At 45.4% G+C, this 17105-nt stretch overlaps 1 long non-coding RNA gene across 1 annotated transcript; it reads left to right on the forward strand.

Moving 5' to 3' along the window:
* The first annotated feature begins 14200 nt into the window (after window positions 1-14200).
* LOC310798582 lies at window positions 14201-15832 on the forward strand. The gene is made up of 3 exons (XR_014553775.1): window positions 14201-14333; window positions 15296-15368; window positions 15476-15832. It is a non-coding gene; the product is annotated as an uncharacterized lncRNA (long non-coding RNA).
* The last annotated feature ends 1273 nt before the right edge of the window (window positions 15833-17105 follow it).

Consider the following 17105-nt stretch of genomic DNA (forward strand, 5'->3'; position numbering starts at 1 on the left):
GCTGTCAATAAACATAAAGCTGGAGAGGAAGAGAGAAGAACATGCAACAAAATCCCGCACGCTGGATTTGTACCATGGGTTACTGTGGGAGGACTGAAGCTTACATGGTAAACTTCACACCCCAAGCTGAATTTAACTGAATGTACCCTGAAGGTAGCCTGGCTCTCCTTTGAGTGAGTGACATAGGGAGAGTGAGAGAGAGAGAGAGAGAACAGAGTTCGGCCAAAATCCCGCCGTAAAAAGTTTGACCTGTCTGGTGGTTTTGAAAATGTTACATTTCAGATTTCAGCTGTCAATCAACATAAAGCTGGTGTGTGTGTGTGTGGGGGGGGGGGGTGTCATAAAGTCTCAGAAAAATTTAATGGTAAAAAAAAACAAAGATAAGAGCTCTTCCTTTATGTTTTTTAGACATTACACTTTTATTCAAATACAAATAACTTTGCTGCCTCAAAAAACAGATGAGAGTTCAGTCTGAACACATTCCAGCTTTGAACACTCAACCTCGCTCTCTGGAGGCAGCTGACATAGACAGCGAACCACAAAGGCACTGCCACTGATGCTGTATTTCTCACTGTATGACTTTTGAAGTGCCTGGCTATAGGTCAAAATCGGGAAAAGGCTATATTTTAGCTTTTAGTCCATTTAGAAATAGTTAAATAGACTCGGATGGACATCCTCTGGTTGTCGGCATTCAAAACTGACTGAGACTCAAACCTACAACCTCAAATGTGAATGAGGCCTCAATACTACAGGGCAGGAAGCGATCCTTCTGTGCCACCAGGTCAGACTTCTTCAGACTGGTTTTCTCAGCAGTTTTCACTTTTTCCTCTGGCTGTTGCCAATCAAAAGTGACTGAGGCTTGGGCCGGGAAGGGGGTGCTGACTGTCTGTAGGAGGCGCTTTGTCAGCCAGTGTGTTTCCAGCCATGTTAAAGAGATGGAAGACCGGTTTGTGGAACAACATTTTTCTCCCCCATCGGGAATCGAACCGACAAAGAGACAGAGAAACAGCTGCTCATCCCGCTGAGCTGTTCCTCAGTGTGGATGGGAGCATCTGATTTTTACAAGTCTTCATACTGACAACAACATGGAAGGCATAAAGTGGGCTTTGAACCAGTGAACAACTACATGAGAAGCAGCAGTTCATCTCACTGAGCTATAGAGTCAGAGAGACTTCATCCAGTCTTCTTTTTTTTTTTTTTTTTTTTTTTTTTTCATATTTTAAATTTTTATAGAACACAAACAAGACAAAACAGACAAACAGGCTCAGACACAAAGGAAAGAAAGAAAAAACAAAACAAAACAAAACAATATAATCAACATTACAAAGTGGTGCCGCCAGCTACCTAAGGTGCTTATGTTCTTGTAAACGGTATACTCGGGATTCCACCCAAGGGGTCCATGGGAAGCCAGCCGGGCGAGTCACCCGTCACCCCTAGCCTCGTTAAGGTAGACCAAAAACGGGTCCCAGATAGTCACAAACTTTCTAATTGTATTGGTTCTCAGGAACCTAAGTCTCTCCATGCGTATAACAGAGGTCATGTCCGTCAACCACAACTGGAAAGAGGGTGGAGAGGGAGATTTCCATTCCTTCAGAATTTGTTTTTTGGCAACAGTTGTCCCCAGTGTCAGAGATTGTTGCACAGCTGTAGGAAAATTCAGAGAGGACTCTGAGCAGCCGAAGATGGCGAGTTCTGCCTCCGGCTGAAGGGCCACCCCGTAGGCCTTAGAGTACCAGTCAAATATTCTGGCCCAGAATCCCGTCAGTGAAGGGCAGAACCAGAAGGCATGAGACAGTGTGCCCTCCGACACTTGACACCTTTCACACAGTGGTGAGATAGTAGGATAAATCTTGTGTAATTTCTGCTTAGAGTAGTGGAGACGGTGAGCGACTTTAAATTGAATCAGCTGATGTCTGCTATTAACTGAGCAGAGTTGTACAACCGACAGGCTCCTTTCCCATATAATGGCAGATAATTCAGTACCAAGTTCTTCCTGCCATGCCTCTCTAATCCTCTCAGTAGAGGCCATGGTACAATCATCAAATAGACACACAAATCTAGAGATGAGGTGCTTGGAGTGAGGAGGGCTCAGCAAAACATCAAAAAGAGCATGTTCATTTGGGAGCGCTTCAAAGGCCTGAATCTTGGATCTAACATAGTTTCTGATTTGTAGGAATCTGAGCCAGTCCGTGCCTGGCAACTCAAACTTCCCCTTCAGTAAATCAAAGGATGCAAAATGACCATCTATATATAGGTCTTTGATGGAAGCCAGACCCCTCTCACTCCAGGCATGGTAGTTTCTATCTGACCAGGGAGGCAAAAAAGAGTGATTCAAACAAATTGGAGTGTGGATGGAAACATCTGGTAGACTCAAAACTTTCCTAACTTGGTTTAGAATTCTGAGGGAGTTTGTCATCCAGTCTTCTTCATCAGCTTACTTGCTCACAGTGTTCAAACTACTGATGATAAAGAAGCATCACAGGTGGAATCCTACAATCTCCAGCTTGTATTTGTAAACATTTCTGAAGCCACAGTCTGATGCAAGGATTGAACCAACAACTGGACTACGTCCTCCAGTATAGGGCAGGGTAATATGGATCGGGGTACTAAAGTAGGCTATAATTATTTTTTTTTCCTTTCTAATGGAGATATTGAAAATGGTCAAAAATCGAAATTGAAGAATTAAAAACAATTTAAAAAAAAATGAAAATTGAAGCTGAAAATCAATTTTGAAACAGAATCAAAAAACACAAAAACAATCAAAGTCTGACCCCATTTTTTATTTTGGCCATTCCCTTTTTATCATTATTCATTTTGGATTGGGAAAATGCCAAATTAACATTGAAAAGTAAAAATCAAAGAGAGATGGGCATTCCTCTCCATCATGTTATTGTTAGACCATTGTTACACTTACAAGCTTAATGCGTGTGGTGGCCAATTATTTATTGATACTAATGACCCTGCTATAGATCAATTATTCATGCTCTGCCTTCCTGGAGTGCTGCTGACGAAGGGAAATGGAAGTGGATGGAAGGGGAGACGGGGATAGATGGACCGTACCCTAAACTTTAAGGACACTGCAGAGCAGACTGAGGGAATCATCTCACACCCTTTAGAGATGTGTCTGCTAGGAAAGCCACTTGGCCTGTGGGTTAGAGAGGAGCAATTACATCTAGCTGATTAGAGCAATGGCTGGGCTGAGCCCTCATTCACACACAGGACGTCGAGCGTGAGAAACGCACTGCTCGCATTTCCAGCAGCAATCTAGCATGCAGTGGCACACAGCGTCCGTCTGGGGGCGATGCAGCGAAAGCAGCCTGCGCTTCTTCTTCTTCTTCTTTGTGTTTTTTTTTGGCATATCAGCCTGAGCTTCATGTAGGTTACTTGTTGAGGGGGGATAAAGAAACAAACAAAAGAACATAATTGAATTCATGTGGGATTCGAAATAATGCCTCAGCTATTATTGCATTATTGCCGCTTTATTTCGAATCCCACATAGGTTATGCAAAAACCACGCCCTGTGCCCACCTACGCAGCAGTCAAGCGCCGGGATTGGCCAGGCGCTCATGCTCATGTTGGGCTCTCTGTTACAGAGACACCATTCCTATAAGAAGCAACAACACCAAGTGAGGCTGCAGCGAGGCTGCAACGAGGATATTGAAAGACAAAATCCTACATCGCACCAAAGCATACAATATATTTTAATGTTATTTGACTTTCTGACCACCCGCCTCAGTGCTTATTATGAGGCCAGAATAACAGATGCTGCCCTTGGCCATTGGGAAGGCTAACCCTTTCCTTTTGGTTTTATTTATTGTGTATGATTCAACATTTTATCTATGATTTTATATTATTGCATGTTTTTGTAGATTGTAGGGAGTTCACTGGCCTGGAACAAACGGCTGGACTGTGGGGTGGGGGGGTGGGTGAGCTAGGCCTATGTGCTGTAGCCTATTGTATTTTTCATTTTATATTTTTCATTTGCAGGTTAAACTGCCAGCTGAGCTCTGTTATTGAAGCTTTGGCTAAAGGCCTGAATTTTACAATGATGTTTTGAAATAAATGTTTAAAAATCGATTCGTTATACATCAGCTACACTCCATCTTGTTCCCCTGTAGTTACAGTCTAAATTCAACCCTTGTACCCCGTAGTTACACTATAAGTACAGTGTGGTAGCCTACCCCGTAATTAGCCTATAAGTACAGAATTGGTCCCCTGCTTCAGAATACAGCCCGCGACCCCGTAGTTACCCTGTAAGTAGGCTACAGTGTGGTACCCCGTAATTAGCCTATAGACGGTTGCAGTATATTCCATACTAATTGTAATATCTTAAAGTATGACTATATGTGAAATATAGTTACTATTCTCATTTGACTGGAAGGCCACATATAACACTCTTTGATGAGGATTGGAATGTGTCCTATTCTGAGGCATTGGCTCTCAGTAAACTGAGCAGAGCCAGGTGGCCATGCCATTTAGATGGAGTGGGTTTGATGTTAGTGACCTCTGCTCTCAAGTGGACTGACTATAGCCTAGATGTCAGCCCACTGCACGGTCAGGACAATTTCCAGATGGTGGTTTGTTATCTCGAAGTAAGATGTTTTGATGGATGAGGATAGAAGCTGTCCAGGCTGGCGCCGAGGCATCCTCCAGACATTGGAGGGGGACCATTTATTGGCTGCTAGTTAGTTAGTTAAAGGTTTCAAGGCGACCCTAAGGGTCCCAAAGTTTCAAGGAGCTCCTATGGAGTGGAATGCAATAGATGGTCAGGTTACAGAATGAATATTCAATACTTGTGATGAGGGTATAAAACCTTTGTCTCTTTGCTCTGACAGGCAGAACGACATTTGACTTGATCCTTCTCCAGGAGCACTGCAGGCTCCTGTGTTAAATGCCATTTGCTGTACTTGAATAAATGATTTTGTTCAAGAGCATGGTATTGCCGACTTCATTCATTTCATTCCAGGACTCAGCGTTGAATTAAACAACACGGTTTTCACGGAATGGTCAGTCCTGCACTTGAATGTTTTTTTTTCTTTTATGTCCATAGCAAACACTGCAACAGGAAGTGAGCGGGGGTTCAATTTAGAATGTTTTTGTTGTCAAGTTAAAACCGTCTATAAGTACAGATCTTGTTACCCTCTAGTTAAAGTCTAAATTCACTCCTTGTAGGCCTACCCCGTAGTTATACTATAACTACACACTCCTTGTACCCCGTAGTTATACTATAATTACACTCCTTGTACCCCGTAGTTATAGCCTACTACTATAACTAGCCTACATGCTTATTTGCAGGTTGTATTCTAAAGCGTTACCTTTTCAGCTTTATTTTAGCATGGAAAAGTAGCGCGAGACCCATTCTTAGCTGTTCATTGGCTAATGAGTCTCACATTTTGGTCCTCCACGGACACCACTCTCTCTAGACTGGAGAACACTATAGGTCTAGCCTAGAGTCTTATAGAAGATAGCTTTTTTATCATGATTTAGTTTCAACAGTATATCAGTCTCCTGAGAGACCATCAAAAATTGCCAATGCCGACTATATTTCAAGTCGTCACGGCGGGGTATTGGGTAAAGTTTTCAACTAGCAATAATCACGCCTCGGATAAACCTCATAGGCTACAATACTACCACTGCGCAGAGATAACTCCAGAGAGGGACCGGGAGGGGAGTCTCTCCGCTCGATGACGCTCTCTGTCATGGTTTCATGGTTACCTCCGTCAACAAACCCATTCAATGTTGGGGGCGGATCCAATCAACTCACTAAATTTGCATATCAGAGCGACGTCATCTGAGACTCCACCCTTCTAGTTCTAGTTTAAAACAGTGATAACCGAGACACGAGTCTGAAAAGATAATTGCACCAGAGTTATCAGAAGAGTAGTGACATCTCCATTCACTCCAATAGAGAGGCAAAGTGACCGCCTACTTCCTGCTTCAGCACTGTACCAGAGATTTCCATCCGCCATTTATTTTCCCATACACATTTTACGAAATGTCTATGGGGAAATAAATGGCGGATGAAAATCTCTGGTACAGTGCTGAAGCAGGAAGTGACGTTCCACTTTGCCTCTCTATGGACTTTTTTATTTTATTTTTTGACTCGGCCGGTTTGTTTACCAAAATGCTGCTCGGCTGATCCCTCCTATAGTTCCTGGAAGTAATAAGGTTTTGGCCAAAGTAGGCCAAAGGCCTACTTTGAATGGATCAGACGTTTAAATAATAAAATCGTACATGATCAGCTTTATTTTAGCATTCAAACGTAGTGCAAGCCCCCTTCCTGGCTATTCATTCGCTAGCTGAGTCACTCATTTTGGACCTCCGCTGGCACCACTCTCTCCTAGTAGATTGCTCTGGTTTTGGTGGTCTAGCTAGGGTCTTGCACAACGTTAAAAACATTGCTTGTTGTTCATGATTTCTTTTCAACAGTATATCAGCCTCCTGGGAGACCATCAAAAATTGCCAATGCCGACTATATTTCAAGTCGTCACGGCGGGGTATTGGGTAAAGTTTTCAACTAGCAATAATCGCGCCTCAGATAAACCTCATAGGCTACGATACTGCCACTGCGCAGAGAAAACTCCAGAGAGGGACCAGGAGGGGAGTCTCTCCGCTCGATGGCGCTCTCTGTCATGGTTTCATGGTTACCTCCGTCAAGGAGCTTATGTTTTCGGTGCCGTTTGTCTGTTTGCTTGTTTGTCTGTCTGTTTGCTTGTTTGTTTGTCGGTCGGTCTGTTTGCTTGTTTGTCGGTCTGTTTGCTTGTTTGTCTGTCTGTCTGTTAGTATTGTAATCTATGTTATTGTGTTTCATTTATTTTGTACGTTTTATGTCTAGTAATTATTAATGCACTTTAATTTGTTATATTGATTATAATGTAGTTGTCGCTGCTACTGTTAATTGTACTATTATTTATTATTGGGTCGTAGTGGTTTATGTTAATGATTAATGTTGGTTCCGCCTGGTGTTGTATCCCAGGGGAACGTTGTAGGTGTAGAACAACTCGCAGAGTTGCCTGTTGTCAACACACATGTGAAAGCTGAGTTAGCCTGCTAGCCTGCTACTGCCCTTGCCGTTTGGCTATATGTGAAAATAAAAAGAAGTGAACCCAACAGTAACTGTAGCCCGATTAATGGAACCCACAGCCTGAAGAGACGGGGAGCACACGTCCAAAACTTAGGGTTACAGACTGGTGGCAGCGGTTTTTCTTCATGTTATACATGGAAGCCAAGGCAAGCAACTACGTACGGCGGTGTTTCTTGATCACAACGTGGACGCTGTTTTCTGTTCGTGCACAGTGAACGTGAGTTTCGGCTTGCAAGTTTTTGTTGTATGGACTGATAGAGAAATACACGGACAGTTTGTGAGTTAATTGACACGGACGGAAGATTTTTTTTTTAAAGAGAAAAATAAAATAAGAAGAAGCCTTCCTACCGACCGCCTGTTTCTAAGTTGGACAGTACACTAATCAGCCATGCCTGACGACAACGGGCCAGGTGAAGAAGCTACCCCCAGACGAGTTATTCACTACAGAGTGGAGCTACCTCCGTGTTTTCATGGGGATGGTAAGGACAAGGAAAGTTTTTCTCTGTGGAAAGCTAGATTGGAACTTGCAGTTAAAGCCTGTACAGATGGACAACAGCAAGATGTAGCCACCCTTCTTCCTACTAGGCTTAGTGGGGATGCGCTAGCATACTGGCTATCATTATCACCAGCAGTGCAGCAGAACTATGATGAATGTGTAGCCAAGCTAAATGATGTTTTCGGGAGGAAAGAGTTTCTGCTACATTTCCAGACCTTTGTGAATGCAAGGCAGCGCCAGCCTAAAGAGCCTCTGGAAGTGTATGCAGCTGAAATCACAAGGCTTGTGCTGGAGGCGTTCCCAAACTATGGCAGACCGGCCATTGCCATGGAACGTTTCAGACGCTTCATAGCTGGGTTGGATCCAGTTATTCAAGCCAAATGTCATGAGCATGGAGCTGCTACATTGGAGGAAGCCTTGTCTATAGCATGCAAGTGGGAGCGTGCTCAGGAAGCATTGCGGCTTCTTCCCCCACCTGCTCACATGCCAGCCTACACACAAGGTGCAACTTCCTCTGTCCCACAAGGTGAGCCACTCTCTGCTATGGTGTCCACAAAGCATAGCATGTCGCAATCAGAACAATCCCCTGACCTTACAAATGTAGTCAAGCAGCTATCAGATGATGTCCGTGCGCTCAGACTGGAAGTTACTCATCTACGCCAGCACCGTGACCAGTCTGCCAATCGCAGTTCTCACTATACAGACTCTTACAGGGGCAGGCCTGACTCATCTGACTCTAGATATGAGCGTGGCAGAGACAGACAACGCTACTCTCCACATGCATCACCTGCACGTTATTCCCCCTCTTCTGCTTCCAACTCTCATGGATCGACCAGGCCAGGTGGGGATTACCCCCCTCACCGCAGCTACTCGCCTGGCTATCATGGGAGACACGGATCGCCTGCACGTCCATCTTCTCCACCTCCTCGTCGTGAGTATCATCCTACTGGCAGCCATGATCGCTACTCACACGCCAGCCCAGATCGGAGGCGATACTCCGACAGCTATCCAGACCGCCATGGCTCGCACAGACACTCCAGCTATCCTACACCAGAGCCAGCCAGGTCGCATGGCTCACACAGCACCTACCCTTCACGGGAGAGGCGGCCCATGTCCAGAGAACGTGATCATCATGTGAGCTTTGATGAGGACCACTCCCGTCGGGGAAACGCTTGGTAGCAGGTACTACGGGCCAAGTGTCTGCTACTCCTGAAGATGAGGCCCCACAACCTCGTGACCTGCCCACATCGTATGTATTTGCAGTCATTGAGAACATTGCCACCACAGTTTTGATAGACTCAGGTTCAAAAATATCGCTGATCAGTGAAGCCCAGAGAATGTCTATCCCCTCCCTGAGAACAAAGCCCCTTAAAAAGTCTTATTTGTCTGCAACATCAGTGACTGGTGACTATTTAGACACATTAGGCATGCTTTCTATTACCATCAGGTTAGGTGAGGAGATTTTCATTCATAATGTGCATGTAGTTAGGAATGCTACACAGTCAGTGATCTTAGGATTTGACTTTCTTCACAAACATTATGCCATTCTTGATTTGAGTGCAGCCCAGCTGAAAGTAGGGAATCGCTCCATCGTCCCTCTGCTACGTGCCACCCAAACTGCTCCCCTCAGTTGCAGCGCTGTCACTTTAGCTCCCATAGTGATCCCTGCTATGTCACAGATGAACATAATAGCTAAAGTCCAGTCCATCACCGGTGAGCCTGAGGATATGTCCAACTACACTGGCATCTTAGAGCCAGGACCCCCTAACTTACCCGGTTTGTTAGTAGCATGCACACTGGCTCCTGTACAAACAGGCATCACTTATGTTAGAGTAATGAACCCCACTAATAGTGATTGCCATGTGCCATGTGACACAAGACTAGGAGATTTTCACTCACTAGGCAGTCGGGGAGAATTCTCCATAGAAGAGGTCACAACAGCCACAGTAGCTGAAGTAGGAATCCAATCCCCATGTCAGTCACTGCCCAAAGTTGACCTTAGCCAGTCTGCAGTTAATGATGAACAGCGCCAGCAGTTAGAGGCCTTACTTCTCAGTTACTCTGATGTTTTCAGTGCACATGATCAGGATTATGGTCGCACTAATATAGTCCAACACAGTATCAGAACAGGAGATGCTTCGCCCTGCAGACAACGAGCATATAGGACTTCACCCCCCACTCGAGCTGAGATAGACAGGCAGGTTCAACAGCTCCTTTCTCAAAACATTATTGAAGAGAGTTGTAGCCCTTGGGCTTCCCCTGTTGTTTTAGTAAAGAAAAAAGACGGAACATACCGGTTCTGCATTGATTTCCGAAAATTAAATGCAGTCACCATCAAAGACTCATACCCATTGCCACGTCCTGCAGATGCCCTAGATAGTCTGTCTGGTGCATGCTGGTTCAGTACCATGGACCTCTCAAGCGGGTACTGGCAGGTTGAGCTTGACCCACTCGACAAAGAGAAAACAGCTTTCAGTACTGGAAGTGCGCTGTACCAATTCAACGTCATGCCAATGGGTTTAACAAATGCCCCACCTACATTCCAGAGACTGATGGAGCTCGTGCTCCGTGGCCTTCACTGGAAAGAATGTTTGATCTATCTAGATGATGTTTTGGTGTTCAGCCGCTCCTTCACAGATCACCTGAAAAGCCTTGGAGAAGTCTTCAGCCGCTTCCGCTCAGCTGGCCTTAAGCTGAAAGCCAGGAAGTGTCAGTTTGGATGCTCCCAAGTATCCTTCCTCGGACATGTCGTGTCCAGCCAAGGTCTGCAGCCAGACGCGAGAAACTTGAATAAGGTCAGAGAATGGCCTACACCCAGAACAACCACGGAGGTGAGAGCATTTCATGGATTATGTTCTTACTACCGTAGGTTTGTCAGGAACTTTTCAGCCATTGCTTCTCCACTCACCGCCCTCACCCAGAAGGGTGCCCTCTTCAGATGGACTGTTGAATGTGAGGATGCTTTTCAGTCACTGAAACACGCCCTGACCAATCCCCCAATCGTTGCACATCCCGATTTCACGCAGCCCTTCCTGTTATACACAGATGCTTCACAGGACTGTATTGGATCGGTGCTTGCTCAACGTCATGACAAGAAAGAACGTGTGGTCGCCTATGCAAGCCACACACTCAGCTCGTCTGAGAGGAAATGGTCTACCTATGACCGTGAGCTCTATGCAATCTTTTGGTCTGTGAGACATTTCAAACATTTTCTATCCGGTACCTCCTTCACAGTCATAACAGACCACAAGCCTCTGCTCAGCCTCAGGAGAAACCCAGTGGATAATGATCCTACAGGAAGACGGAGTCGCTGGGTCCTTGAGTTGGATGTTTATGACTACAACATCATTCATAGAGAAGGAAAACAACATGCAAACGCGGATGCCATGTCCAGACGGCCGAGCACAGAGACGGACACTAAAGCTGTGCAGTGTATCATCACCTCTCACAGTGCCGGTGAAACGGTGCCCTCCTCTGGCAGGAACGAGAATGACACTTCCACATCAGTCATTCCTGACATCAGCCCCACACTGTCAATTGACTTGGATGAGCTCCGCCGAAAGCAAAGTGCAGATGAATGTCTCAGCAAAGTCATGGCATGGTTGGAGAAAAGCAACCACAGGCCACCACTTGGCCGTTTCAAACACTCTCCCCCTACACTGAGGAAACTCTGGCATGAGTGGCCTAAACTGACACTGCAAAATGGAATACTCTGCCGAAAAGTCAAAACAGGGCCGCACACGTCACCAAGCTTCCAAGTTGTTCTGCCCGAGATTCTCATTCCAACAGCTTTGAAAGGCATGCATGGAGACCAGTTCAGTGGACATTTGAGTGCAGAGCGCACTTTGCAAAGAGCTAGACGCATCTGTTACTGGCCATACATGTCCCGTGACATTCACAAGTTCTGTGTGGAGTGCTTGCCATGTCAATCACGATGTTCCCCTACCCCACACGAAAGAGCTCCACTACAATCGATTCAAGCGAGCCGACCATTCCAGAAAATCGCAGCAGATATAACAGAGCTACCCATCACGGCACAAGGAAATAGGTACGTGTTAGTGATAATGGACTATTTCACACGCTATGTCAACCTGTTTCCTCTAAAAGATCAACGTGCCACAACAGTCGCTAAATGTATTTTCGAGGACTATATCCGACAGCATGGCATTCCAGAGTCAGTCCACACAGACCAAGGCAGACAGTTTGAGTCAGACCTGATCAAACATCTCTGCAGCTCGCTGGGCATCAAAAAGACTCGGACAACTCCCTACCATGCCCAATCGGATGGTATGGTAGAGAGACTGAATAGGACACTCAAAGACCAACTTGCTAAGTACATGTATCAGAGTGGTGGTGAATGGGACCAGTATTTGCCACAGGTGGAACTCGCATATAATTCCAGCATCCACTCGAGTACTGGATTTTCACCTTTCTTTCTGGCACATGGAAGAGAGCCAAATCTACCAGTGGATATAATGTTGAACTGTGATCCTGGGTTGACGTCTTCTACACCAGGTACACCAGCAGCATATGTTAAGGATCTCACAGTGCGTCTGTCACATGCTTTCAAGGACGCAGCTCAGACATCTGCTACATCCAAACTACACCAGAAGCACCAGTATGACAAAAAGGTGGTGTTTCACCCTCATAAGGCGGGTGATCTTGTGCTCTTGGATGATCCAGCTCAACGGATGCACAAGCTCGCTCCCAGATGGAAGGGGCCATTTGTGGTCCTGCAGAGGATGAGCAGAGATGGCAGCCCTGGTGTGACCTATGAGATCACAGATCCAAGAACTGAACATTCAAGGAAATGGATTGTTCATCACAATAGACTCAAAGTCTACAAGGGGCCCTTGCCGGCCTCACCTGTCAACAGGCCTGTGCCGCCACGAGTTAGTACAGCTCTAACACTGGCCCCTCTCACTGCTTTGTCAGGAGCCCTGCCCTTTCGCCCTCCCACCCCTCCCCATGTACCTACAAGGACTGCACCTGACACTGCTGTGGGTGCCCCACAATGCCGACCACAGCCCCTCTCAGTCCCCCCTGCTGTGCCTCGCCCACCCCCTCCCCCACCCCTTCCCCCTTGCCCTCCTCCCCCGGATGGCACTGTTCCCACTGACTCCAGCGGGGTCCCCTCATCTGCCAATGCACCCCTCCCCTCATCTGCCAATGCACCCCTCCCCTCATCTGCCAACGCACCCCTCCCCTCACCCCTTGCGTCCCGCAGTGGCCGCATGCTTCGACCGAACTCGAAGTACAGGGACTTTGTCACTTAATGGGTGACGTTGTGACTCTGAGACTTTTTCCAAAAAAAAAAAAAAAAAAAAAAAAAGAACACACACACACAAAAAAAAGAGATAATGGAAAGAACATAGGAAAATGTTGCACTTGTTTTCTCTGTTGTATTGTGTTATGGTGTTATGTTGCTGAGCATATGTTTAATTGATGGGAGGCTATACAAGAAAAATGGTTGGGGATGGTGCCTTATTGCTATGGGTTGTTTTGTGAATTCTGAATGCCTTGCCTTATTGTGCCTTGAGCATAATGTTTGCCATGTTCTGGTCGGTTTATGGTAGTCTATGCATTCTTGACAGTGATGATTCCTATGCAGTACCTATTGCTTTTGTTTGAAATGTGGCCATTTATTTTGTAGCAAGGGAAGACTGTAATCTATGTTATTGTGTTTCGTTTATTTTGTACGTTTTATGTCTAGTAATTATTAATGCACTTTAATTTGTTATATTGATTATAATGTAGTTGTCGCTGCTACTGTTAATTGTACTATTATTTATTATTGGGTCGTAGTGGTTTATGTTAATGATTAATGTTGGTTTCGCCTGGTGTTGTATCCCAGGGGAACGTTGTAGGTGTAGAACAACTCGCAGAGTTGCCTGTTGTCAACACACATGTGAAAGCTGAGTTAGCCTGCTAGCCTGCTACTGCCCTTGCCGTTTGGCTATATGTGAAAATAAAAAGAAGTGAACCCAACAGTAACTGTAGCCCGATTAATGGAACCCACAGCCTGAAGAGACGGGGAGCACACGTCCAAAACTTAGGGTTACAGTATGATTACAGAAAAATCGACTATCTTCATGAAGCATGGGCCGAGAACAAACCCATTCAATATTGGAGGCGGATCCAACCAACTCACTAAATTTGCATATCAGAGCGGCGTCATCTGATACTCCAGCCTTCTAGTTCTAGTTACAGAGTGTATGATAACCAACCCGACACTCTGAAAACCTCGTCACGTGACTTACCAGTTCCCCCCCAGGCACCCACCCACCACACAAGCACATACAGTATTATTGACCTCTCTTGGTTTTTTCCAGGTCTATTTTATTCAGTTGTATTCTCATTATGCTTATTTGATTATCTTGTATTAGGCTACTTATAGGCCTACAGTAGACTATATAAAGATACAAAAAAAAATGCTGTCATGATACCAGTCGGCTCCTCCCCTCCATCTCCGCCTCCCATGGCTCCTCCCTCCGGCTCCACATCCATATTATAACTCAATGATCCAAGCCAGTAGAAAACGGCACAGGCCCCATGAGCTATCCACCAACATCAAGAACGAACTAACGAACGGACGTTCTGCCTCTTTAGACCGGCGGTTTCAGAAATTCCAGGACAATAAACCAGGAGGAGTCGAGGACTAGACCTCTGATCAAGGTTTCTTTGTGCTCCGATCGAGTCTACAACTACTGGGCACAAGCAAGGACAACTTATTTGGAAACGCAAAGACTCCAAGTAAGGCTGAATCATCTGGACAGAATTAGGCTATATGAGCCGTATTGTTAGATGTGTTGTGCATAGGCTACTGATCATAATGGATTGAATATCCTCTAGAAGCATTGAGGACGATTGTGATTATCTCCTTTGTTTATTGAGTAGTGATTACTACTGGTCACGTGGTCAGACTCACCGTTGACTAGCCTACTACTGAGTTGATATAAGCCAAGGCTAACGTCTCTCTCTCGCTCTCTCTCTCTCTCCATTATTAGACGCGATCCCAAATGCTATCCAACTTAAAGTTAGTGAGTTTAATAACTCAGGCACACCAAGGCCGTCGGGGCCTTGTTTTATGACCTTTATTTGTTTGATCTCTCACTTCCCCTCCCCCCTCTCTCTCTACTCTCTCTCACGTGCGCGCACACACACTTTTATTTCATTTAGGCTACTCATTGAAACGACACATTTTGAGCAACATACTGTAGCGATGTGGGTTTGTCAGTAAACATGGGATTGTCTGATTGTCAGGTTTAGTTCGCTGGGGTGTTGTAGTGTGTTTCCTACAGCACTTGAACGCGCTGTGAATGGGAGTAGCTAGTGGCTCTGGGAGTAGCCTAATGCACATGAAGGGAACATGGAGTCACGTGGGGAGGCTAGCTCGCTGGGGATTGGTTGAGCGGGAGGTGGCAATTTTGTCGGTGGGGAAATGTGTGTGTTGCTCAGAATGATACTAGCAAGCTAACAAGAGGGAGAGCTAGGAGTTGCTCGTGTGTTGTGGTTGTAGGTCTAAGCCTGAAACAGAGACCTGTGAACATTAATAAATGCACAGATTGCAAGTCGATCCTTCGTCTCCTTACTTCCGGTCCGGGAGCGGATCATTACAATACCATTACATTTTGAACAATTTCCTAAGGGTGTGAGACACCAAAGTCGTAATTACATGAGTGATTTAATTTAATTTAATCCTGCTGTACCTACAGAGCTGCTTGGTGGGAGGACAGACATCTGGTCTAGGAGCAGAGGAACGTTGTCCTAATGAATTCTTCAGAAGAGGTGAGAAAAATATCACTGTTGTTTCACTGATGTTGCCACAGACACACACACACACACACAGTCCATGTGTCCTAATTCTGTCTTTGCATCTTTCTTTATGGAAACAGAGAGTCACCAAAAGATCCAAACATCACCGCTGTCAGCAGTGTGACAAAGGATTCACAACACTTCAGAGCCTAAAGCATCATCAGAGAGGTCACTTGGGGGAGACAGGTCCACCTTACTCCTGCCAGCTGTGTGGGAAATCTTTCAGTCAGTCGTCTAACCTAAAGACACATCAACGCATTCACACTGGAGAGAAGCCATACGACTGTGACCAATGTGGGAGCAGGTTCAGTCGGTTAGGTCACCTAAAAAACCACCAACGCATTCACACTGGAGAGAAGCCCTACCACTGTGGCCAATGTGGGAGCAGTTTCAGTCAGTTATATACTCTAAAAACACATCAACGCATTCACACTGGAGAGAAGCCCTACCACTGTGACCAATGTGGGAGCAGTTTCAGTCAGTTAGGTGACCTAAAAACACATCAACGCATTCACACTGGAGAGAAGCCCTACCACTGTGACCAATGTGGGAGCAGTTTCAGTGAGTCAGGTAACCTAAAAACACATCAACGCATTCACACTGGAGAGAAGCCCTACCACTGTGACCAATGTGGGAGCAGTTTCAGTGAGTCAGGTAACCTAAAAACACATCAACGCATTCACACTGGAGAGAAGCCCTACGACTGTGACCAATGTGGGAGCAGTTTCAGTCAGTTAGGTGACCTAAAAAAACACAAACGCATTCACACTGGAGAGAAGCCCTACCACTGTGACCAATGTGGGAGCAGTTTCAGTCAGTTAGGTCACCTAAAAATACATCAACGCATTCACACTGGAGAGAAGCCCTACCACTGTGACCAATGTGGGAGCAGTTTCAGTCAGTTAAGTCACCTAACAACACACAAACACATCCACACTGGAACGGGCTACTGGTGTGACCGCTGTAAGAAAATGTTCACTACGTCATCCAATCTGAAGAAACACCGCTGCATCTAACCTGCTGAAGGGCGCCTCCACTGTCTGCAGGGGGAACACGCTTCTCTCTGTCCAACCAAACATGTAAAGAATCAAAGTTCACTGAAAGCAGATGTGACGCACACAGGTGTGGTCACATCGTGTTTATTTTTGTTTTATTTCTTTAAGAGAATAATCTATTCCAGCAGCATCATTGCTCACGTTAATCAGCTCCTCTAAGGAGTTAATATTCACTTCGGCCAGTAGGTGGCAGCGGTGCATAGCGGAGTGAAGCAAGGCAGCGGAAGTACTCTCACCTACACTCGCGCTCTCGTTGCCACGAGAAGTGTATGGATACACGACTAACGTTCCAGTGTCCATTTCTTTCATCTGTTTTAACAGGTTAGTGTTATGTAAAAGCACCCAAATATCCCGAAATTGTATGACAAGGAACCCTAAATGCTGGTGAAAGAGTGTGAATGTTTAGCAGTTTTAGTTGTGTTGTTTTTGTGATGAAGATTGCCATTACATGCATGGGTCTCACAACAAGGAGATGCATAATGGCCGCCGTATTTTCACTGTTATTGTAAGCTCCTGTCCCCTTTTATTTTCAATGTAAAGCTCCAGTTTTTATTAATCTAGCATTGCACATTTGAGTTTTGATAAGTATAGCCATGTTAGAAGGTTTATTTTCATAGACAATAGATAATGTTGATTTGCATTTAACTCTTGTTCA

This window comes from Poromitra crassiceps (genome assembly GCF_964638095.1).
Source record: "Poromitra crassiceps genome assembly, chromosome: 25".
In the NCBI taxonomy this organism is placed as follows: domain Eukaryota; kingdom Metazoa; phylum Chordata; class Actinopteri; order Beryciformes; family Melamphaidae; genus Poromitra; species Poromitra crassiceps.